General features: G+C 44.8%; 1 protein-coding gene across 50 annotated transcripts in view; it reads left to right on the top strand.

Annotated features, from left to right (window-relative positions):
• The window catches only part of NFIX (nuclear factor I X), a 5,476,577-nt gene that overhangs the window by 2,293,216 nt on the left and 3,158,522 nt on the right, over positions 1–24,839 (top strand). For 48 of the 50 annotated variants that reach the window (XM_078684524.1, XM_078684487.1, XM_078684527.1 and 45 more), the window contains one exon: positions 7,150–7,366. The exons of the other annotated variants lie outside the window; for them this stretch is intronic. The gene's annotated coding sequence lies outside the window, so the exon portion shown is untranslated. The remainder of the gene's footprint in view (positions 1–7,149; positions 7,367–24,839) is intronic. 50 annotated transcript variants of the gene reach the window in all.

Genomic DNA, 24,839 nt, shown 5'->3' with positions numbered 1-24,839 from the left:
ATGGACCTTTCTCCTGCTACTCCTGCAAATTCATCGGCACCGACAACATCTCCGCCACGACCACACCACAGATTCCTGACCCCAACCACCTACAATGCATCCTTCTCAACACCCGATCAGTCCACAGGCACGCCATTGACCTATGGAATCTACTAGACACCATCTCTCCAGACGTCGCCTTCCTAACAGAAACATGGATGAACACTTCCTCCGCCCCAGACATCACCATTGCCATCCCGGAAGACTATAAGATCACTCGCAAGGACCGTACCGGCCACACAGGAGGAGGAATCGCTATCGTCCATAAGAACTCCATCCGAATCTCTACCAGTTCTGACGCCAACCTCGCTAACTCCGAACACCTTCACTTCCAGATCCACATCGACCCCAAGACCACACTCAGAGGCACCCTCCTCTACAGACCACCAGGACCCCGCGCAAAATTCAGTGAAGACATCACGGACTTCATCACTCCTCATGCGCTCCCCTCCAAAGACTACATCCTTCTGGGAGACCTCAACTTTCACCTCGAAAAGATCAACGACCACAACACCGCCACCCTCGTGGACAACCTCGCCAACCTCGGACTTAAACAACTAGTCACTTCCCCCACCCACATCGCAGGTCACACACTCGACCCCATCTTCACATCCAGCAACCATGTCTCCTTCAGCCACACCACGGACCTCCTCTGGACTGACCACAGCTGCGTTCACTTCACCTACAACAAGCCGAAACCCATCAACCACCCCCAACCTACCCTGCAAAGAAACTGGAACAAAATCACCACGGACCAAATCTCCGCATCACTCCATCGAAACTCCCCAGCCCTCTCTTCTAACGCCAACGAAGCCGCCACCAACCTCACCCTATGGTTATCCAACACCGCCGACACCTTAGCACCACTGAAAAAACGTAAAAGAAAACCTGGCAGCAAGAAAGCCTCATGGTTCAACGATGATCTCAAGAAGTCCAAGAAACTCTGCCGCTCCCTAGAAAAGGCCTGGAAAAAAGACCCAACCACCAGCACCAAGGACGCCTTCAAAAGCGCCATCCGCACTCACCACCAACTGATCCGAAAAGCCAAGAAAACAGCATTCAAGGATCGTCAAAGAATTCTCCAATCCCTCGGCCAACTCCAACGACATCACCCCCTCCCAAACCCTCTGTGACTCCCTAGCCTCTTTTTTCCACAACAAGATTGCAGACATCCACAACAGCTTTGACAACCTTCCCGGAAACCAACCCACCCTACCATCTGCTGACCATCTTCCCCCCGTGAACACCCTTCACGCCTGGAATCCAATTTCCACTGAGGACACCATCCGCCTGATGAACTCCATCCACTCAGGATCCCCCACAGACCCATGCCCTCACCACATCTTCAACAAAGCAGACACCGTCATAGCACCGCACCTCCGAGACGTCATCAACTGCTCCTTCAACTCCGCTACCTTCCCAGAAATCTGGAAACACGCTGAACTCACCGCCCTTCTGAAAAAACCAACAGCGGACCCCACCGAACTCAAAAATTACCGCCCCATCTCGCTTCTTCCATTCCCGGCCAAAGTCATCGAGAAAGCCGTCAACAACCAGCTCGCCGCTTTCCTCGAAGCCAACAAATCCCTCGACCCCTCACAATCGGGATTCAGAGCAAAACACAGCACTGAGACCGCCCTCATCGCAGCAACTGACGACATTCGAACTCTACTGGACAATGGAGACACAGTCGCCCTCATCCTCCTCGACCTATCTGCTGCATTCGATACAGTCTGCCACAGCACCCTTCTTCAGCGCCTCAGAAACATCGGAATACAAGGAAAAGCACTTGATTGGATCACCTCCTTCCTCTCCGGAAGAACACAAAGAGTCCGCCTCCCACCATTCAAGTCCGAGGCCACTGAAGTCATCTGTGGCGTACCACAGGGATCCTCACTCAGTCCCACCCTCTTCAACGTATACATGAGCCCCCTCGCGGCCATCGCACGCCAACACAACCTCAACATCATCTCCTACGCTGATGACACCCAACTGATCCTATCACTCACCAAAGACCCCAACACCGCCAAAACTAACCTACACGAAGGAATGAAAGAAGTTGCCGAATGGATGAAACAAAGCCGTCTGAAACTGAACTCAGACAAAACAGAAGTCCTCATCTTAGGTACATCCCCCTCTGCTTGGGACGACTCCTGGTGGCCGGAAGCCCTCGGAAAAGCACCCATCCCGACAGACCACGCACGGAACCTAGGCGTTATCCTGGATTCTTCACTCTCAATGAACAGACAAGTCAACGCCGTTTCCTCTTCCTGCTTCAACATTCTCCGCATGCTCAGAAAAACATTTCGCTGGATCCCCTCCGAAACAAGGAAAACAGTCACCCACGCTCTGGTCACGAGCCGACTGGACTACGGAAACACCCTCTACGCAGGTACCACCGCCAAACTCCAGAAGAAACTCCAACGAATCCAGAACGCCTCAGCCAGGATCATACTAGACATCCCACGCAACGAACACATCTCTGGTCACCTTAAAGACCTCCACTGGCTACCCGTCAATAAGAGGATCACCTTCCGACTGCTTACCCACGCACACAAATCACTCTACGACATCGGACCAGATTGCCTCAACTCTCGACTGTCCTTCTACACCCCCCCCCGCCAACTACGTTCTTCCAGCCAAGCCCTCGCCACTGTACCTCGCATAAACAAGACCACCATGGGAGGCAGATCCTTTTCATACCTGGCTGCTAAAACATGGAACTCACTCCCCGCTTACCTTCGCCTCACCCAGAACCACCTAGCGTTCAGAAAGCAGCTTAAAACGTGGATATTTGACAAATAATCCTCCTCCCCTTCCTAAGCGCCTTGAAACCCTCTGGGTATGTAGTGCGCTATACAAATTTTGTGACTTGACTTGACTTGACTTGATGGAGGGAAGTGGGTTGTAAGCGTTTGGGCCACTTATTTGATCGTGAGGTCCTCATCTCGTTTGATCAGGTTTGACAAGACCTTGACCTTCCTAGCCCTCATGAGTTCTATTATTTGCAACTCCGCCACTGGGCTACCTCAAAGGGATATCTGCCACACATCTCCCGTAAGCTTACCCCCTTCGAGAAATGCATAGCAAACAAGAAAGATGATAATCACCTCATATCAGAACTTTATGTTCTCCTCACTCAGCACACAATGAGGAGCCGCTCTTGCGGCCAACTCCGGTGGGAAGAAGAACTGTTGGGCCTTCACAGACAAAGAATGGGACAATATTTATTATAGGGCTCACCACACGGCATACAACACTGCAGGGACTAAATCCACATTCAAGGTAGCATGTTATTGGTATCTCACACCAGCAAGGATCCACCAATGGGACAAAAACCACACTGAAAAATGTTGGCAGGGTTGTGGCTTGACATGCTCTCTTGCACATCTTCTTTGGCACTGCCCGAGGCTAGAGCTCTTTTGGGAACAGGTACTTAATGACATTGACTCAGCATTTGAAACAGAGATCCCTCGGTTCCCAGCTTACACTCTGCTAGGGCTATCGAATCCACTCACCTTCCCATTACGGTCAGTTTGAGGCAGGCAGATGGCATTGGCAATACTGGCAGCTCGCCAGGCGATCTTAGTCCATTGGGGTACTCCTAGGGTTCAAGATCATATAACATTGCTCCACAGGCTCTGGCTGACCCTTGCCATGGAGCTTCTCTCGCTGGTTCAAAATCCGAAGAGTGAGAAATACGCAGAGCTTTTTGCTCCCTTCATAAAGTTGCTGTCGAAGGACCTCCGCGAGGATACTTGCCCCAAACTCCTGCAAGTGTTACGTCTAATACCATCAACTGCGGAGTTGGTGACGTCCCGTCTGGGTGAGAGGGAGGGCCAGAGGGTGGGCATGGTGGTAGGTATGGGTTGCTCTGCGACCTCTGAAATCTTGGTACGTGTTCCCCTTTGTTTTCCTTCTCCTTTGGGGGCGGGTGGGTGGTTTTTCTTTATTTGTTGTTAACCTTTCTAGGTGGGTGCTCGTTTCTGGACTGACGAGGTCCATGACAGAGTATGCTGTATCTAATTGCTAGATTTAACTCTGAGTGCTGCCAGCCTCCGGGATGTTGAGTTAATGCAGTAGTATTCTATTCTCACTCAATGCCTTATTTTTTTTTAGTCGCCAGCCCCTGTGGTTGTAGGTAAATGGCTGTGTACAAATGTCGAGACACCTACCAATTAACTCAATAAAAAGATTTGTTCCATAAAATGTGGTCTAACCAAAATAGCTGCTGTGATCTAATGAGACAAATAAAAAAAATCATTGAAAATAACCAGAAGCAATGCCCTCCTGGAAGGATTGGTACATTATTCAGTTGGGAGAAGTAGAGAGTGTCAATTTCTTCAAAGATGTTTTGACAGTACAAGTTGGAAGGGTCATCTGCCAAGACAGTAATCAATGGGCAGATTATGCCAGCTATAGCAGTGTGCATCTATTGACATACTAACGGGTAGTAAAATGCACAGAGGTGTAACATGGGTGCCATGGAACCTAGTAAGGAAGCAAATCTCACGCTACACACTAAACAACACAGTAGACCACCTTCCTCTCTCTAACGTCTACCCTCACCCCCTCCTCTTTGGCTTTTCTGTGCATTTGTTATACCGTATTTGGCTTATCCCCTGTTTCTCACCATAAGATTTTATTTATTCCCCTGCCTTCCTTTCCCCTCATCTCCTGTCTCTCAGCCGCCCTCTTCCATACTTATTTTCAGGATGAGAAGAGCGCTTTGCCTACAGACTACTGAGGGAAAATAAAGGGGAGAACATGTAAAATGCTTTTGGTGTGTGTATCCCACACACGTAGGAGGCTGGGTGGCAAAGCCATAGTGTGGGCCCTCCCAAATGTCAGTAGTAGTTAACCAAATGGGGATTCATATAACAATCACATGACCAACTTGCAACACTATACTTGCAATGGAATTGCTCAGTGCTGGATATCCCCAGAACATACTCTCACATTGCCATTACTGACGATTTTCTGGGGTCAGTAATAACAGAATATGCATCCCATCCCTAGGAGGGATACATGTTTTAGTCGGTTGATTAAAAAAAGTGATTGTTAGATGGGGTGGGTGACTACCCACCTCAAGGAATAATCACAGCCTTTGTCAAGGTGGTTGTATGTCGATACAACGCGGGCTTTTACCCCGCATGCCATTACAACACGGGGATTACAACAAAAGTCGTTACAACGACTTTCGCTGGAGGGCGCTGGATCGTGGAATAGTTTCATTTTCTATTCCAACTCCAGCCTACGTTGACAGTAGGGAAGGTGTTGGATAGAAAATTAAACTAGTCCCTATCCAACAGCGCCCTCCAGCGAAAGTCGTTGTAACGACTTTTGTTGTAATCCCCGCGTTGTAATAGCAGTGCGGGGTAATCCCTGCGTTGTTATGGCTGTTCTCCGTCAAGGTGAACCCTCAAAGTCACTAAATTAATCTGAGCTCAAATGCCTGCTATCTATGGCAGAGAGCAGACAGTCTTAATTTTTAGGCAATGTGTGAAGTATCTATGCAGTACCAAAACAGTAATAAAGTAAAAATGCAAAACAATAAAAGCACTAAACCATATTTAAAAATTAGAGTAAAGTTGAACAAATAAACTTAAATAAAAATGGCAAAAATCAATCGGGAAAAGGAGATATGATTTTTTTTTGATAATCAACTTTATTGGCATTTTGAAAACAACAAAAGAAATTCATTGGCAGCAGCTCGACAAGTAATAGATGCAGTGAGGAAAAATCAGCAGTGTACATTACAGGTATTAGAGCAAGTCGGTCCGACCATGGTTTTGGCAAGAGACAAGGCATACCTCTGGGTTCACGGTGGAAGCAGATTGTACCATTTCCCCCAGATCTTGGAGAACTGTGCTGGCGAACCCCGGGATTCGAAGAGGGCCTCCTCCTGGGCCCCACATGATTTATTTTTTAATAACTTGATTGAGCATTTTGGTTTAAAGAAACATGCCACACACATAGCAAGTTCATCTTATACATATTATTGAAGACAAAAATTTCAGTAGGAAATTGGCACAGATTCATACCCCTGGATCGCACAACAGGGTTGATCCAGCAAAGTCCAACATTGTTCTCCAATTTATGACATTTAATAAAATTCCCCCCAGTCAGATTTAAACATTATGTTTCATGCAAAATATATAACAATGGAAAACACCAACGAAGTAAGAATGTGTCAGATTGATGATAGGCTTGGCAATCGGGAGAGTCAGGCTAAGTCATCCTTTTTTTGTTTTTTTGTTTTTTGATTTTTGAAAAACCTTTATTGAACAAAAGTCAGAGCAGACACAGTACGAATTGCAGTATCAAATCACTTTTGCATATACAGCAGTGGACACAGCAGACATTGCATAACCCAGTGATATCGGCCAAAAGATCTAAAAAGAAACACCTCGAAAACAAATGTGGAAATAACCTCCGGAACCCCCGGGGGGCTCACCACCTACAGGGATTAGGCAGATGTTTAGACAAGCCAAGCATTTACAATGCAACGGTCTCGCCTTTGTAAAAGTTAGAGCTATTGGCATTGTTAATGACAACATTTTTATTTATGTGTTGGTTTTGAAAACAGATAAATAAATGGCATTGTCATTTACAATGCCAATAGCTTACTCTGTTTTAGATTTCTAATCACAAATGTATTTAATCACCTAAACCACGTATTCTAATCAAGAGGTGGTCAATCTTGACTCCTGACTGATCACGGGTAATGACCCTATACTGCTAAATTTCCAGGTATCGGAAAATCCAATAATTGTCTCTAACCTATAAATATACTACAGAAAGCTGTGCAACTTTAGTTAATATTCTATGTAGGAAACCTGCGGACTTGGCATTCTCTCGAACTGCAGAGCAAAAAGCAGGGGCAGAAAATACTTTGAAGACACCCTGCACCCCCAGTCTCCCCTCTTGTAGCATGCATGGCGAAACTGGGTGTTAACATGTTTTGTAACAATGAACAAGCTGAGTATGCTCAAATATGCTTCTTACGAAAATGGCTAATTACTGTCTGAACTCTGTCAATGTGAAAACATATGCTGCGCCCGAGATCTCAGATCCCCTTTCATTGCTGTCCGCTTCTTTCTTTATCAGATACCAGTCCAGGCAGCCTCATACCAGCTCAATTCTTTACACTCGAGTCTGCTGCATACTCGCTTAGGAGCCACTCGCGAGAATTTCACTTGCAACAATGACTGGGTGAGGACACTCAACTCACCCATTACTGCACTCAAATACCTCACGAGGAAGAGAGGGACGGAAAGTGGAGCCAGCAGTCAACAAGCAATGCAGCAGCCATTTTAAAAGCAGAGTACGTTGCTTTCTATACTTTTATTATGTTTTGTCCGGCAATGGCACAGCTGATCACGTGGCTCGCTCAACATTGACAAAGGGAGCCCGATAGCCTTTGCCAATGCTTGCTGTGTAATAATGACTAAAACTGTGTGAAAGCGGTGCAGCTTTCAATTCTCCGGTTTCTAATTATTTAACCAACGTTAAGATTCTTATTTGCTTATTGCGTGCACTATAGATGTGTATAAATTTATTTTTAATATATTTTGCGTTTTCCATCACACGCGACTCTGCTCTGCTCGATTCCAGCCTTTACTGCCCATTATGCAAGGTAACATTGATCCGCCGCAACATCCCCAATACTTGACAACACCTGTGTTGAGTGAATGCAGCACCGCCATTTAACGCATCGCTGCGCGAGGAAACATCTGAGCAGATGGACGCCGTGGCATACCCCTCTCGGAGTCCATCATCCCGCCCGAGTCCCTTCAGCCCCCATGTCACTCCTCCAACACTCACCCCAGCTCTGCGCCTCCTATTCACCCTCCTCTCCGCCTGCAGCACCCAGCCCATTACTCCCGGCACGCAGCAATGCTCTTAAATTTTCCCAAATCCCCACTTTAGCCACCAAACTTGGACATTCACTCCATGACGGCTCTTCAGCACACTCGCTCACCCCTGTACCGTCCAGCACTCAACCCCTTTCCGCTGCCCCCATCCTTTCAAACTTCCCCCTCCCAGCCCCCAACCGCCTCTCATCACCTCCACAGATCCTATCCCATACACTCACTCCGCGGCCACCGGTGTCGGACACTAACTTCGTGTTTGGCTTCCTCCTCCTCCGCCCTCTTCCTCTGCAGGCCCCGGTCCGCCAGGGTCTTCAGGTAGGCCCACACCTCGCTCCTCGGCCTGGGGGCCCAAGCGGGCCCTGAGGGGCCTGGAGCGGCCCGGAAGAGGTCCAGGCGGAGCCGCTATGTGTCCCGGCTGCCTCCATTGAGCTGTGTCCAGGCTCAACCTCGGCCGGCCCTCGCAGGCAACAGCTGTGCCCCCTCTTTCTCGGGGTTGGGGGGTAGTTGGGGGAGGAGTGAAAGGGCTTTGATCACGCTGTGTCTTCTCTTACCGTAAGGTGAGCTGGAAGTCAGTCGGAATCTAAAACCCGGGAGGGTCCATGCAGCCTCGAGAACAAACACCAGTGCTTCTCTTCTAAAGGTCCCTAATCCGACCAGACTGACTTTTCAAACATTAGTCCCAGTTCCAACATGGATCCAGTAAAACGTCCACAACTAGTGATGTAGAATGCAAATCGACCTTGTCATGTCCTGCAAAACCTTGGATGGGGTTGTAATTTGCCCAGAAGTGAAGGGGTAAAAGACTGTTGCATCTATACAGCAAACTTCATCTCCTAGCGGAGTTCCTCTTTCAATAAGGCCACGACTCATAATAACCAGCATATGCCTCCTACAGCGTTTCACTGCCTCCCCTGGGGCGGGACTTCCGCCTTCTGCGGGAAGCCCGCGCCCACAAAGTGACTGTACGAGAAGGGCAGAAGGCGGAAGTCCCGCCCCAGGGGAGGCTGTGAAACGCTCTAGACACGTAGGAGGAGCAGAGGCCGCCGATGCAAGTGAGGGAATCCCCGCTGACGGAGCCTGTAGCCCAGTGAGTGGGGTGGGTGGGGCTTAGTTGTAGGGTGGGTGGGTGGGTGTGTGTGTGTGTGTGTGTGTGTCTGCGTGTGTGCATGCCTGTGTGTGCATGCGTGTGCATGCATGTGTGTGTGTGCATGCGTGTGTGTGTGTGTGCCTGCGTGCATGTGTGTGTGTGCATGCATGAGTGTGGCTGTGTGTGTGTCTGTGCGCGCGCTTGAGAGAGGCGAGAGGCTGACTTGCTGTTCACAGTTTCTGGGAAGCGGGTTCACAGACCAGAACCTGCTCGTGCACCGATCTGTACCACTTGGAAGGCATCACAACCACAATAGGTCTCGCTGACGACAGCGCTTCGCGCTGCAACACCAGACAAGATCTAAAAAAGGGGGGGGCAGAAGGTCCCCGAGGATACGGAGCGCCTGGCAGGGTAGGGGAAAAGCAGGCTACTGGCCAGCACCGGCGGCTGTCGCGGACCCAAGGCTGGCGGGGAGCGCGGGTGAGGCAGCGCCACTAGAGCGGGGGCGGGTAAGCAGATAAGCAACAAAGGGACCCCACATGTCGACAGGACGGGATCTTGCAGGCATTAAGTCCCAAAATTCAGACAGGAGAGTGTGACAACGAGAGGCATCCTCCAACCAACTCTCAACCCTGGGAGCAGGACGGCGGCCCCAGCACATGGCCACCCGTCGCCTTGCGAGGACCAACAGCATTGCAACGAGACGGCGTGAGACATCAGGGCAGGGCTTGACGAAACCGAGAAGGCACAGGGAGGGTTCCGGACTCAACACCGCGCCAATAATCTCGGAAATCGCGGAGCACACCGATCGCCAGAAGTCCGATACCCTCGGACACAGCAAGCTAGATGAGCAAAATCCGCAGCCGGCGCAGCACAGCGCATGCAGTTATCACCAGGTAGAATCCCGAGTTTGTGAAGCTGCACCGGGGTTCGGTACAGCCTATGCAAATATTTGAAGTGAATCAAACGGAGACGGTAGTTAGGCTGTGATGTATTCCTATAGGTACTGTATCGATTCCCCTATTCCTGACCCTGGTTTGGTTAATAATTAACTAGCAGCCATCCAACGGTGCAAAAACCGTTATCTGATTAAGCCACACCACGGCACAGAAGCGCGTTATCTGATTAGGTCATAACGCATGCCATCTAATTAGACAAGCGATATTCCTCCAGCCCCTGATAAGGCATACGGAGTTCTCAAAACAAATCAAACCTACAGCGACCTGGGAAATTCCCATAGCCATTGTTTTGATTTCACCGAGAACTTCAGCAAAAGAATGTGCGAACGAGCCCGTTCATATGACATCCTTATTGACGTATATATGTCCATCCTTACGTCAATCTCGGCACCTTTCAGGTATAAATATTACCGACATTACCTTAAGCAAACACATGCGGTGGTGACGAGATCGGAGCAGCGAGACGTGCTGAGGAGCCCAGCAGAGAGCGAAGCCCACAGACGCTGCCCCGCCTTCCTGACGTGCTGAGAACGAGACGCTGCCTTTCTCCTGCCGAGAAATCCAGCTCCGGCGCTTCCAATCAGCCCTCACAGGCCGCTGGAATATCAAGACCTGGGATAAGAGATACCAGCCCTCCATCATTCTAGATCTCAGGTACAGAACTGAATAACCCCTTGCAGAGAATTCTCGAATCAGTCCCTTGGCAAAACAAACTTAACTTAAACTGCTACTTATCTACTCCCGCCCACGTATTAGGCTTAGGTCAGGTACATTGGGGTAGGCGTGGTTAGAAGCACCAGTTGAGTACGATTAGTCAAATGTATATATGTATGTATCTATTTTATCCATTTTAAAGTATCATATGGCTCAGAAACATATCAATGCTTTTACAGTATTATTTTATAATTCTGTCTCTACTGTATGCACTTTACTTAACTACAAGTATTGCAATAATAGCGATTCATTTCTCTTGTATGAGAAAAGAGACTGATCAATAAATAACATCTTTTATTGAACCACGCCCATCTCTTATTTCTCTACAAACTGGTGAAACTAAGAATGCACGTACTGACTTGAGTAAAATAAGTTGTCTTTTGTTTTCACACGACTCTAGAGATACACTCTTGATTAGGGGAGAGCAAAGTTGTCATGTTCTATGGTTGTCAGAAACTAAATCCCTTCTTGTCTATCCAGGGAGGTTAAAATCCTCCTTGCCTATTCGAGAAAGTTTCTAGTGAACTCTGAGCTAGCTGGCAAACACAAAACTTTTAAGTCTAATATCGTCGGTAGAAGACCTAGTTAACCTCTGCCCTAGGTCTATACTATTGAAGATATTATTCCAATGCGCAGAGCCTATTGGGATAATAGGAACTACACTACATGGCGCCCAACGTTTGGATAGGCGATAAAACTAACGCAAGACATTAGAGTAACTCAGTCGTGCTTTTTCACACAGAACCCCTTTTTTCCCATAATACTCCAAAGACGTCTGGAGTGGGTGAAAGGTCATATCCGCCAAACCTCGCAGGAGGAGACTCCTATGTATGGTTCTTGGTTTATTCAACGTTGAAGGATACACTGTTCCAAAATATTGTGCATCTAATCTTTATATTCCGTGGAAACTTGATCTGCAAACAAACAGAATAACCTTCATGTCAGTAAAATGTCAGACACTGAAGAAGAAAGAGAGACAGCTAGACTAGCAGCTGAACTAATAGCAGCTGATAATACTCTGCTACAAAATGACCCGGATATAATACTCATCCCGGTCAACATAAGAAAATCTATAACTTTAAAACTTATAGAAAATGGACTGACACCAAGAGGTGGTACAGTCATATTCGTAATTGAGGCACACGAATATCGGCAGACAGAGGTATTCTATTCATGGATAAACTTTCCAGCAGCAAACGCTGTAACAAAGGACTTCCACTATTACAAAATAGAGGAACCTCCTAATGAGTACACTCCTTTCGAGGAGGTGGAAATACCACTCAAATTCCAAGAGCATCTGCTCTTGTTTAATGGCGCCCTAAAACATAATAATCACATCACCAGGCTCGGTCCACTAGGTAGACCAGGAGCAACGTGGCCGGTCCTAGCCGGATACACACCACATCCAGACATTGAAGAAATGCCTGCACCAGAACTTTTAGCACAGCTAAAACAATTAATAAAAATACATAGACAATTAGTCCAATATGTAATGCGGACTTCAACAATCCAACCAGCAATTAAAATTCCACAGCTGACCAGTCATCAGGGGAACACAAATAAAATTACACCACAGAACATACAGTCCTGTCTAGGTAAGGTACCCGCAAAACGGGAACAAATTCCTTTCTGGCTAGCACAAAAAATAACTCAAATAGAGGCGGTGTTTCCAGATACCACCCCTGTTGAGAAACATAGGATTCTGACTATCTGTCTTCCAATGGGAATCGCACCACATGTGGAGGATTGTGACACTTGGGGAACAGTCTTTGCTTCCATTTACACAAAAACACATGGTGTACCATCCATGTCAGTAATACCAGATGTGCTAAAACAGATTCAAGATGAATACGGTCCAGAACCCGCTTTAACTCTCGGTATGAAACTACTGAAAGACTTCAAGCAGGTCTCTGCAATATTATTAGCCAACATAAAGGGAGAAGCAGCAAATGTGGCGATTCGCCAGAGGTTAAAAGAGACAAATATAGCAGACCAACCATCGGAAATTGCCAGAATCATAGAAAAATCCTATGAAGAACTAGGAAGAGATAGTTTGGGTGGAATACCAGTGAAACCCCAACTAGTTGAAAGTCCTGAAAAGGTATTTATAAAAAATAATTTAAACACTCAAAAAAAGAGCTGGGATGGAAATAAACAATCCAATCCTAAAGAAAAAAGATTCCAGTCCAGAGGAAGGTCTCCTTGGCGGAGAGAAAGATCTCCCGACCAAGGACGCAAGTCTCCCCAACGGGAGCCCTCTGTGAAAAAATACAACCTTAGAAATAGGGATAATATAAAGAAACCTGATAGATATCAAGATATTGATACACGTCCCTCTCAATCTTTTCAGACTTCCTCGCAGAAATCGGAAAGAAGAGGACGATCAGAACAAAGGGAAGAGCACGTCAAGTCCAAAGACAAAGAACCTGCTCATCTGAATAAAAAATTACAATTTCCAAAAAAGAAGGTAGCCAGTATTAAAGTAATCAACAATGCCGAGAATACTGAGGACACAGCTGAAAAACGGAGAATGGGCTCAGACAATGCTAGACAGCGCAGCAGAAGTGAGCATAGCTCGCAAAGTCCTTATGAATCATCTGGAGACAGTGGACACGAATGAATACATTCAGGTGGAAACTGCAGATACCAGAGTTAGCAAACCTCATAAAATATATGAAATAACATTGCGTATAGAGGGGGATAAGACTAGAAAAATAAGGGGACTATTTTGGGATAATCTGTCCAAGGGCTATGACATCCTTCTAGCTGAACGAGACTGGCCTCCAGAGTTTGTCAGGGAGTGCCCACATGGCGAAGAAATAATTATGCCTGCCTTCTCAAACATATTCCAATTCATAAAAAATATACACTTGCAAGAAAGTGGGCAGTAGCTCAAGCCCCTGCCTTATATAAAAATCATGTGGGATGGGATGAGGACTCTCCTCCTCACAAAATCCAGTTAAAATCACAACCTACTGCACAGAGGTAGTACCCGATTAAGCAAGAAGCTAAAAAACAGGTAAAAGAGATCCTAGATCAACTTGAATACCAGGGGGTGATTGTAACCTGCACCTCACAAATGAACAACCCTTTGTTTCCTGTCTCCAAGCCAGACAATTCATATCGTCTTGTTTTGGACTACAGACACCTTAACTCATGTTGCAAAACATTTGCAGTACAAAACTCGCACAGTGCTGCACTAATGAATAACATAGTGCGCAAAAAATACAAAACAACCTTAGACATTTCTAATGGTTTCTTTTGTCAAAATATAGCACCAGAGAGCAGATATTTGACGGCGTTCTCAATAAATGGCACGCAAAAAAAATTCTGTCGTTTGCCCCAGGGGTTCAAGAACAGCCCAGGATTATTCTCAGCGAGAGTAACAGAATTACTACAAACATATGATGACGAGGCATTATCTTATGTCGACGACATCTATCTAACAGATGATGACTTGGATACTCACTTGAAAAGAGTGAACACCATAATACTTGGGTTCGCAGCAGAGGGTTACAAATTTAACTTTAAAAAGTCAAGAATTGCCCATCTTAACAGTCCTGTTTTTAGGATATGAACTATCAAGTGAAGGCAAAAGCCTGGCTGACAATTTCCTAGAGAAATGTGCTGTAATCCAAGCACCTAGAACACTAAAAAACTTACAATCAATTCTAGGCTTCCTAAATTTCGGAAGAACTTACATTATAAATTATGCAGAGAGAATTAAACCTCTCTATGATCTAATAAAACCAGATTTTAAAAGAATCAATTGGACTCAAAAACACACAGAAATTTTGAGATCTTTACAAACGGATATGTTAGTTAAAACAAAATTACAACACGTGACAACACACGCAACCTTGTGATTCGAGTCATCCCAGGAAGATGCGGATTCACATACCTGACCTCTAATGAGGGAGAGAAGGTACCAATAGCATACAAATCACATTTGTACACAGAAGCTGAAAAAAGGTTCAGCATTAAGGAAAACATTGTTCATGCGGTTCAAACAGCTGTAGAAAAAGAAAAATACCAAGCAGACGGTAGACAGGTTACAGTCAGAACAGCAGAATCAGCTTTTGAGGCATTAACAACACCATGTAATTTACCGACAACTGCACTAAATCCAGAATGGATACAATGGGTAAATTCTGTTGCTACAGACAAAGTAAAATACTATTTTGACCCGGAAATGAAAGAATTAAAATATCTAGAATATGAGAAAGAATACCCTCTGCCAATCGACATTCTGCCTTTACGACAGTACGCCTGTGTAATACATACAGACGGGCATGCTCAACCCTCAGTTTGGGGAGAGCTGGCTTACAAGGCCACATGCGAAATTGTAAAAGAAGTGTGGCGCGGAGGTAAATTAAGACCTCTACTTACAAAAACACACTCAGTGGACAATAATTCAGAACAACAAACTGAAATAATAGCGTTAAAAATGGCGCTAGATAATGCCGATCGTGAATTCCCGACACTTATTGTGTGCGATTCGTATTACTGCGTCAAATCATACAATAACGATTTACAGAAATGGATTCAAAACGGTTATAAAGATGACACAGGTGCAACAATAAAGCAAAAAGTGCTTTGGGAACAAGTAGTTATTTTACAGAAAGAACTACCAAAAACTCACGTGATACATTCACTGAGTCATCAGCGTGATGGCGTTCACGTTGCAGGGAATTCATTGGCTGAGACAGCCACAGCGGTAGCAACTAAACCGGCTTCCGTAGCTACAAAAAAGCGTACAGTAAAACACATTGACGGTGAAGCTGTGCTGGCGGTGAAAACGTCATCAAAAGGCGACTGCTCGGTGCTACCGATCAATTATCCACTCAATTATACATACATAATCGATGCAAACTCAGTCCCTTTTGCTCGAATCCCTGGAGTGGGGGATGGAGTGATTCCAAACACGGACAGGAGAGGCTTGTTAATAGCAGACGCACATATGGGTGAGGGTCTCAGACACCTTAAACAAAAAGATTCTCTGGAAGAATTACAATCAGTGTACTGGTGGCCAGGCATGAGCCTGCATCATCACATTTTTGTAAAAAACTGCCCAGACTGCAATAGAGATCGCAGTGGCGAGCGGGGAGGACTATTGCCATGGCATTTCACTCCAGATAAACAACAACAATAAGAAAGCCCCCATCATGAAAAAAAAGCGTTATATTAACATAAAAAGACTAATTTTCACTTATAATGTAGACCCCAGCGCTCGGCTGACGTCTGGACTGTTATAAAAGGATTTGCGAGTCTATAATGGCATATACGCTAGGAGCATGCTACGTTTTGACTAATGTATTCCTTTTAGCCTTCAAGCTTATGGGGAAGCATGGCCAAATGAGCATAGCATAGCGGGACTCTTCTCACTTCCTTCCTGAGGGATACGGGATGGTGTAAAGAAAAAAACCAAGACATAAAGCAATCTATAACGGAAAAGGTATTAGGTTCGGGTGCTGGGTGGGTCAAACATCTAATAAGTGTCCAACGTAGTCTAAATAACCTGCCAAGGAATTCTCTGAAAGGGTTCAGTCCGTACGAACTATTGTTCGGGACTAGAATGATGATCCAAGATCTTGATAGTCAGACTTCAGTGGTTAAAGACAAAAGCTTTGATATCAAAGATAGTTTGGCTATTTTACAGGACTTAAATGAAACAAGAAAAGACCTGAGCAACATAAAACTGAAACAACAGCCAACAACCACTGAAGAGAAACCACCTGTCCCAGCAAGGCCTGTCTGGATTCCAAAAGTCGGGGATCTAGTCAGAGAAAAGATCGCGGTAAAGAAGGAATTTGGGCCTTCTTACAGAAAAGCAGTTCCTGTCTTGTCTATCAACGGGACAAGATCAGTAGTACTACCGCCCCTTGCTGGTAAAAAGGATAACCGAGTCATATCCATCGACCTGGTAAAACCACAATCATGTGGCCGATAACAAACAGTAGGCCAAGTGGACTCCCGAGAAATAGCAGAACACCAATGTTTGCTACAAATACAGAGGCTCAAACTGGAAGACTGATCACATTTGGAAAATCTACAGTGAATCAACAAGGACTATGCAACAAAGCAATGGAACTTGAACCTCTTAAAACCCAAATTAAAACTTTTCATCAAGAAACAACAACCTATGATGATGTAACTGCAGACTTTGCTAATGAAACAAAGCAAAATCCAAAAGCAATTGGAACAATTGACAGAACAGCATCCGGCTACTTCATCAACTTCGATGATTCATCTGAAGCCCTGAGTGAAGCAAAGAAACAGCCATCAACAAAAACTTTTAAAGACAAAGCTAAGGAACTTTTTCAACAGCTGAAAGAAACCTATCTGATCTCTCCATGGATTGAATTTTGGGTGGCCTTCGGTGCATTTATCCTCATTCTTTGGCTCATCTTAGTACTATGTTTGGGACATTTCATTGAAGGGAAATATGCTAAAATGGACACAGCAAGCCAGAAAATCAACTTGGTCCTTAAACCACACACATCTTCACACATCGAGAAAAGAGAACTTTCTTCAGTAAACTTCACAGCCAATCCTATACCAGGCGGTGTAGCATGGGACAAAACTGATTATGAAATCTATGGTCCGGTTGAAATCCTGAAGTATCCACACCAATTCAAGATCTCATTGAGTGACTTTGTAAAACCAAGCTCATTTGCGGATGATTGGGACTTTGAAAGTATTAATGATATGATGTCTGATCTTGTGATGTCTGCTAAATTTACAGAACATGATTATTTGCAGGGTTCGTCTAATTATGATCAGATGTTCTGCTATAACCACTATGGTAACCATTATCTACATAAATCTGCTCAACCTAGAAATGTTTTAAATTATAACCAATGGGAACATTGTGCTACTCCTCCAAAAGATAGCTCGAAAACATTTTATGATAAATATTCATACTTTTCAGGGTTTAACACAAGTAATGCAGAAACATTTTATTTCAAATTGTCAAATAAGACAGGTATGAAGACCATGCTTACAAACACAAAATTGATATATTCCGATTCATTCTTTGAACAAATGAATACATTTGGGTTTGATTTCTGGAACAATAATTTTGAAACAAAAACTGTTTGGGGTACAAGAGATTGGCAAGTACAAGGTATAGAATCATTGTTTAGAGCCTGCATGATCCCAGAACAAATTATATTTTTGAACGACACTATTCAACAAACTACCTGTCTTGGCTTAGCCAAAATCAAAGATTTGAACAAACCGTCTATTCCAAAGCCAACAGTGAACAGTAATAGCTCTATAGATGTTGAGATAGACGTAAACCATATATTAAACCAAAACAGAACACATCCTGAATGGAAAAAATGGTTGATCTGGCCCACAGATACAAATAACTGTCAAGACAGATTCCTGAACAAAGTACAGGGGTTCACATTGACTAGGCCAGACCCTAGATATTCCCAAAGACAACATCCAGGGATAGTAACCACCTACAGCGTGGGCAAGGTCTGCCTTCAATGGCTACAAACGTCCACACTGGCTGAAATTAAGCAACACCTAACTTTACTTACAGAAGGTGCTGACTTGCGTTATTTCATATTGGGACCACGCAAACAGCGTCAAAAACGTTTCATAGCGGCCTCTATATATGCAGCTTATAACGAAGTCTGGAAAGTAACTCAAATTGAGACAGCAGAAAAAATACGGGAAATTGACCGTATTAATTTGGAAAAATCACTTTCTGTGGTAGACAATGGGTTAATGACTCTGTCCTCCAGAATATATTCTCTGGACAGCATTGTGTCTTCAGCAATCGATATAATATCGCAAGACTTACTGATGTTACAACACGGTCAGTCCCAATTGCGTTCTATTGTACAGCTTGGCTGGATGTTACAAAATTTGCGTTCTGGCTATGTGCCTTGGCGTTTAATCAACACAACGTCATTATTTAATATCTTTAACCTCACTGATAAACAAATCAGTTTGGCACAGAAGGGTGCTGACTATACAATTCTGAGCATTGAAAAACTTGAGAGATTACCATTGACAATGTCAGAACGACCTGTCATTGAATGGATAATACATGGAATAATAAATATTCCGATAACTACTTTCCAGTTTCAATTCTGCCAAAAATATATACAGGCAGGCCAGTATGAAAGGTTGGGTAAAGGATACATTAAGTCAATATGGAACTTGCCCTATACACACGAATGTGTCAGCAATAAAGGCCAGAAAGTGTTTCTCAGTGGCGATAATTGTGCAAGATCACTGAGCGGTACACTTCTGTGTCAGGGTATTAGTTTGCACGGAGCCTGTGAAGGGACTTCAAATAACCTTTCATGTTACCAGCTAGGCACACCTGCAACACGAATAGAACCATTCTTTAGGAGACTCTCGAACGGGAGTTACATTCTAATAGTAGATCGCAGATGTTGTAGTTTGCTGCCCGGAAAACCTTATCTCATAACTGTGACTAGGAAGGTCATGTGCTGTGAACATGTATTGTTCCCCAGCGATTCTCCAGACAGGGAGGCAAGGTTATGGCCCGATTTGAAAATTGCTTCTATTCGAATAGATACTTTAAGCAGAATGAAGACTGTGCTCCTACAGACGCCGACCAGGCTCACGTCATCAAAAGAAACATATGATCTCCAAGTTGCAAGGACAACAGAAGAGATTCATTCATTATTATCAACTAATTCCCCCATACATTTCGCAGAAATACTGAACGAAATCTTAAATATTTCTGATACCACTGGTATCTCCAGTGTATTTAAAGCAGTGTTTTCGGGTGCTTTAACTCCATTCAAAGCCATCCTGGGTATTTTTCCAGACTTTGTCCATTCCATTTTTGGCGGACTTCCTCTCCTTTTAGGACTAGTAGCGGGTATTCTATTTTTGATCCTGTTATTTCGCTATGGCAAACCATGTCACAGACAAAACACCTGCGACAAGGGAAGAAATGATCCTAGCCATTGGCTACCGGGACCGGGTAACTAAAATCCTTGGACTATCCCGGCTTAGAGACCTGAACATGACTTGGTTTCTTTCATTTAGACCAATGTGGCAAAGTTGTGTTATGCCTGTATTAAGGTGCTTGCTATGCGGCGAAGAATGCGTGTTGGACACCTGTCTGGCACTACAATCGGATGGGCCAATGGACGCAGATACCTTGTTGGGTCCGGTAACGGCTCATGCATTGTGCTGTCCCCAGCGGCTACCAATCCTGATGACGGCATTCGTGGAGTCTTCACCACTACGATTGAGGGGTAGTGAAGTACAAGATGAAAGCAGCATCGATCAGGTACGACCTTCAGTCAGCTATGCTGATCCAAAGATCAATGGAGGCAATCATGCTCAGGCTCATGAATGCATGGTAACAACCTTTTCCGAATTAGTGGAACTTACGCAAGAAGCTGTTGACAGTTTTTTCAACAGTGTAAATGATATGATGTTTTCACCAGAGCAGCAGGAATAACTTTGAGCAAACTAGCACTTGGAGTTCCCTACATGCTGAATTTGGCCTTCAACTTTTTGAAGAAAAGCGATATGAAAAATTTTTCTCATAATTTTTTTTCAGACTGCAAGAACTTTTTCCCCAATTCCAAAATATTTACGATTTTTGGGACACTTATCTTCTGCTTAAAGTAGACGTTATTCTTAGAGAACTAAATTTCTATTTTTAGGTAGTCACAAGACATTCGCTATGCTAGCACTGTTATACATAAATTTATGATTGTGATGAAATGGTCTCGCACTTTTTTTCTGTATTAAGAGCCATTTCATGTGTGGTTTTCGCATTTAGATTATGCTGAATTTTTAACATATGAGTAGCATTATTAGACTGCTTGTGCTTATAGTATACGTGACAGTACATGTGATTGTGTTTCGTATATTTTATAAAATCCAATTTTCGGAATGCATATAAATGTATTTTGGGGTGGTACGGTATACACAAACGCTACTGATATTCACTATGCCTAGATTTGTAAATATGGACATAGTCTACGTGGAGTGGGTGTGATGTATTCCTATAGGTACTGTATCAATTCCCCTATTCCTGATCCTGGTTTGGTTAATAATTAACTAGCAGCCATCCAACGGTGCAAAAACCGTTATCTGATTAAGCCACACCACGGCACAGAAGCGCGTTATCTGATTAGGTCATAACGCATGCCATCTAATTAGACAAGCAATATTCCTCCAGCCCCTGATAAGGCATACGGAGTTCTCCAAACAAATCAAACCTAAAGCGACCTGGGAAATTCCCATAGCCATTGTTTTGATTTCACCGAGAACTTCAGCAAAAGAATGTGCGAACGAGCCCGTTCATATGACATCCTTATTGACGTATATATGTCCATCCTTACGTCAATCTCGGCACCTTTCAGGTATAAATATTACCGACATTACCTTAAGCAAACACATGCGGTGGTGACGAGATCGGAGCAGCGAGACGTGCTGAGGAGCCCAGCAGAGAGCGAAGCCCACAGACGCTGCCCCGCCTTCCTGACGCGCTGAGAACGAGACGCTGCCTTTCTCCTGCCGAGAAATCCAGCTCCGGCGCTTCCAAGCAGCCCTCGCAGGCAGCTGGAATATCAAGACCTGGGATAAGAGATACCAGCCCTCCATCATTCTAGATCTCAGGTACAGAACTGAATAACCCCTTGCAGAGAATTCTCGAATCAGTCCCTTGGCAAAACAAACTTAACTTAAACTGCTACTTATCTACTCCCGCCCACGTATTAGGCTTAGGTCAGGTACATTGGGGTAGGCGTGGTTAGAAGCACCAGTTGAGTACGATTAGTCAAATGTATATATGTATGTATCTATTTTATCCATTTTAAAGTATCATATGGCTCAGAAACCATATCAATGCTTTTACAGTATTATTTTATAATTCTGTCTCTACTGTATGCACTTTACTTAACTACAAGTATTGCAATAATAGCGATTCATTTCTCTTGTATGAGAAAAGAGACTGATCAATAAATAACATCTTTTATTGAACCACGCCTATCTCTTATTTCTCTACAAACTGGTGAAACTAAGAATGCACGTACTGACTGAGTAAAATAAGTTGTCTTTTGTTTTCACACGACTCTAGAGATACACTCTTGATTAGGGGAGAGCAAAGTTGTCATGTTCTATGGTTGTCAGAAACTAAATCCCTTCTTGTCTATCCAGGGAGGTTAAAATCCTCCTTGCCTATTCGAGAAAGTTTCTAGTGAACTCTGAGCTAGCTGGCAAACACAAAACTTTAAGTCTAATATCGTCGGTAGAAGACCTAGTTAACCTCTGCCCTAGGTCTATACTATTGAAGATATTATTCCAATGCGCAGAGCCTATTGGGATAATAGGAACTACACTACAAGGCGATAGCTTCTTCGTCTGGCCACACCAGTACAACCAATCCGCTGGCAAGATTTCAACACCGAGGTCATTGCTCCAAGCCACTCTGGCACGATCAGAAGAAATAGGGGCGGACACCAAGGTCAGAGCATATAAGCGAGTCACCAATTTACGCGGGGACGAGGTCAAGTAAATGCTATCTAAGGCCGGCATGGTGGGAGGAGGCTGAGGAAAGGAAGGATGCAGCTTCCGACATGTGGCGCGTAACTGGTAAAAGAGAAGCGTATCCTGTAACCCAGAGTGCTCTGGTAGGGAATAGAAGGTATTCCCCCGATAAAGGTCTGCGATCGTCACCAGGCCCAGATGCCTCGCCACGGCAGACAAACTAGACGCCTGAAGTGAAGGAAAATCCGGGTGATCTACAATGGGTACGGTGTTAGCCAATAGCAGGGGGGCGCCGGAAAAGCGGCGGCGAGCTGACCAGGCCCAGCGCAGCGTCGCAACCGTGTCCACCTCAGTCCGAGGCTGCACCGCAAGTACAAAAACGTAGGGAGGACCACCATCTTCGCATCCGCAATACGGCCCGCTAAAGATAATGGGAGCCTACTCCAAGATGAAATTCTGGACTCCAGCCAGTCCACGGCACGACCAAAGTTCAATCTCCAAAGCTCATCTTGGTCCCTGCTGATCCAAACCCCAAGATAGCGCGTGGGGCCAGAGGCCCAAACAAAGGGGAAGTCGGGTACAAAGGGTAAAGTGGCGTCCGTCAGAGGGAAAAGGACAGACTTTCCCCAATTCACCTGTATCCCCGACAGTCCACCAAAGTGGATCACCTCAAGGACCAACGGACTAAGATTCTCCTGAGGATGGCGAACGTATAGCGTAACATCATCAGCATACATTGATACCAACAATGAAGGAGAGGAGAACCCGATGCCCCTGTGAGTATGGTGCTGTCGCAGCCTGGCGGCCAGAGGCTCCATTGCCACAGCAAAAAGCATGGGCGACAACGGGCAACCCAGACGGATGCCCCTCGCGACCGGGAACCGGTCGGAGATCTGGCCGTTGACACGGATCCTCACACAGGCCAAGTCATCCTTTGTGTTGGGGGGCATAACCCATAGATCTGAGGCCTGAAGTGCTTTGGACACCGTTCCCATTTTGTTATTGTCGTATGTAGGTGGGGAATGGACACCACGTTGAAGTGAATTTGGCCACCCTGTCCCTTACAATGGCTGTGAGCTTCTCCATGGCATAGAGATTCCATACCTTCCCCCACCTCTAGTTTAGTAAGGGTGCCTGTGGTTGCTTCCACATCTGCTCTATGCGCATTCATGCTGCTAGAAGTAAGTGAGAAAGAAGCTGCTGTGTCTGAGTTGATGTAGGGAAGGACCTATTCGCTCCAGGATCCCCCAGGAGAAGCAAAAGTGGATCTCCGGGCAGTGAAATACCAGTGATGGAGTGTATTGTAAGTAAGATCTCATCCCTAACTTTTTGCACACTGTGGCATGTCCACCTTGTGTGTATGAAGGTGCCTCACTCCACGCATCCCTTCCACCTTGTGTGTATGAAGGTGCCTCACTCCACGCATCCCTTCCAATATAGCTCTGAGCTCCCAAACATTTTATGCTGACGCACTGGTGTCAAATACCAATGTGAGGATTTTGAAAGAGATCTCTTTGTAATGGAGACATATGGAAGATTAGGAAGCCCTCTACCAAATTGCCCCCCCAACTTTTTTCTGTAATGCCTGTGGCTAAGTCTCTTTCCCATTGTTTCACATAGGCATGCTTCTCTACATATCTTTCAGATCAGGAGATTAAACCGTACATTGCTTGGGAAAGGGTTTAGTTATTTCACATCTCACATTACTTCACCTTATGTGAGCCATGTCCGTACTTTTTTCATATTGTGCGTCAAATTTTCAGTGCTGCGCATAAAAAGGATGCAAGCATATGACATACAAAAGGAGTTTCAAATTGTTGGATAAAGGACAAAGCTGGAAGATACTGCCTAAAGTTGTCTTTACGTAATAAGGGAACCAGAAACATTTTCCTCGGCTTATCATTCAGGGGACAAAAAAACAGAATAAGTAAAGTAGACTGAAAGGACTTTTCATGATATGGGCAAGGGGACAGCTGCTTCGTTGAGTGAACATTTGTAGGGTAGCCCATCATAAGTGGAATATAATTTAACCGAAGGCTTGACAAAATAAACTAGTGCTGTGAGTTCTCTACAAAAAACAAATTGGAAAGTGCACTGTGCGTTGCAAGAGGTAAAGACGGGTATATACCTATTGTGCTTTTATCTTTTTTAAAATCCTATCTGTCCCTCATTGCCTTAGCCAGGAAGATATATTTGAGCTTAGCCTTTCGAAGGCTAGCACACAGTTGAGGAGTATCTTTACTTTGATAACTTTATTTCGGTCGACGACCATAAAAGTGCAATAAAATATGTACACGCATAATAATAAAACATAAATACTTCAGAATTAAAAAGTTATTAAACTTTGGTTATCAAAGGAATAATAAAACAATAGTCCATTAGTCCATTATTGCTTGTGGATAAATACAGTTCTTCTCCGCCACATGCCAAATAAAAACAGAGAGACAGCAAAAACAATGGGAGGGGCAGGGTCATAAGTTAAGACTCTACAAGCATGTACGCAGTGTCTAAAACCCAAGTTTTTGCACAATGGGTCAATCCAGCACTTCCGAATTTCACTGTATGCTGGGCAAAAAAAGAGGATATGTATAATGTCTTCCCTGGCGTGATTACAGGCAGGGCAGTTAGCCTTCATCATTTTTGCCCATCTGGATGTGAATG

The sequence above is a fragment of the Lissotriton helveticus genome, chromosome 1_1, assembly GCF_964261635.1.
Source record: "Lissotriton helveticus chromosome 1_1, aLisHel1.1, whole genome shotgun sequence".
In the NCBI taxonomy this organism is placed as follows: Eukaryota; Metazoa; Chordata; class Amphibia; order Caudata; family Salamandridae; genus Lissotriton; species Lissotriton helveticus.
The sequence above is the reverse complement of the archived record's forward strand: the minus strand, read 5'-3'. Positions and strand labels throughout refer to the sequence as shown.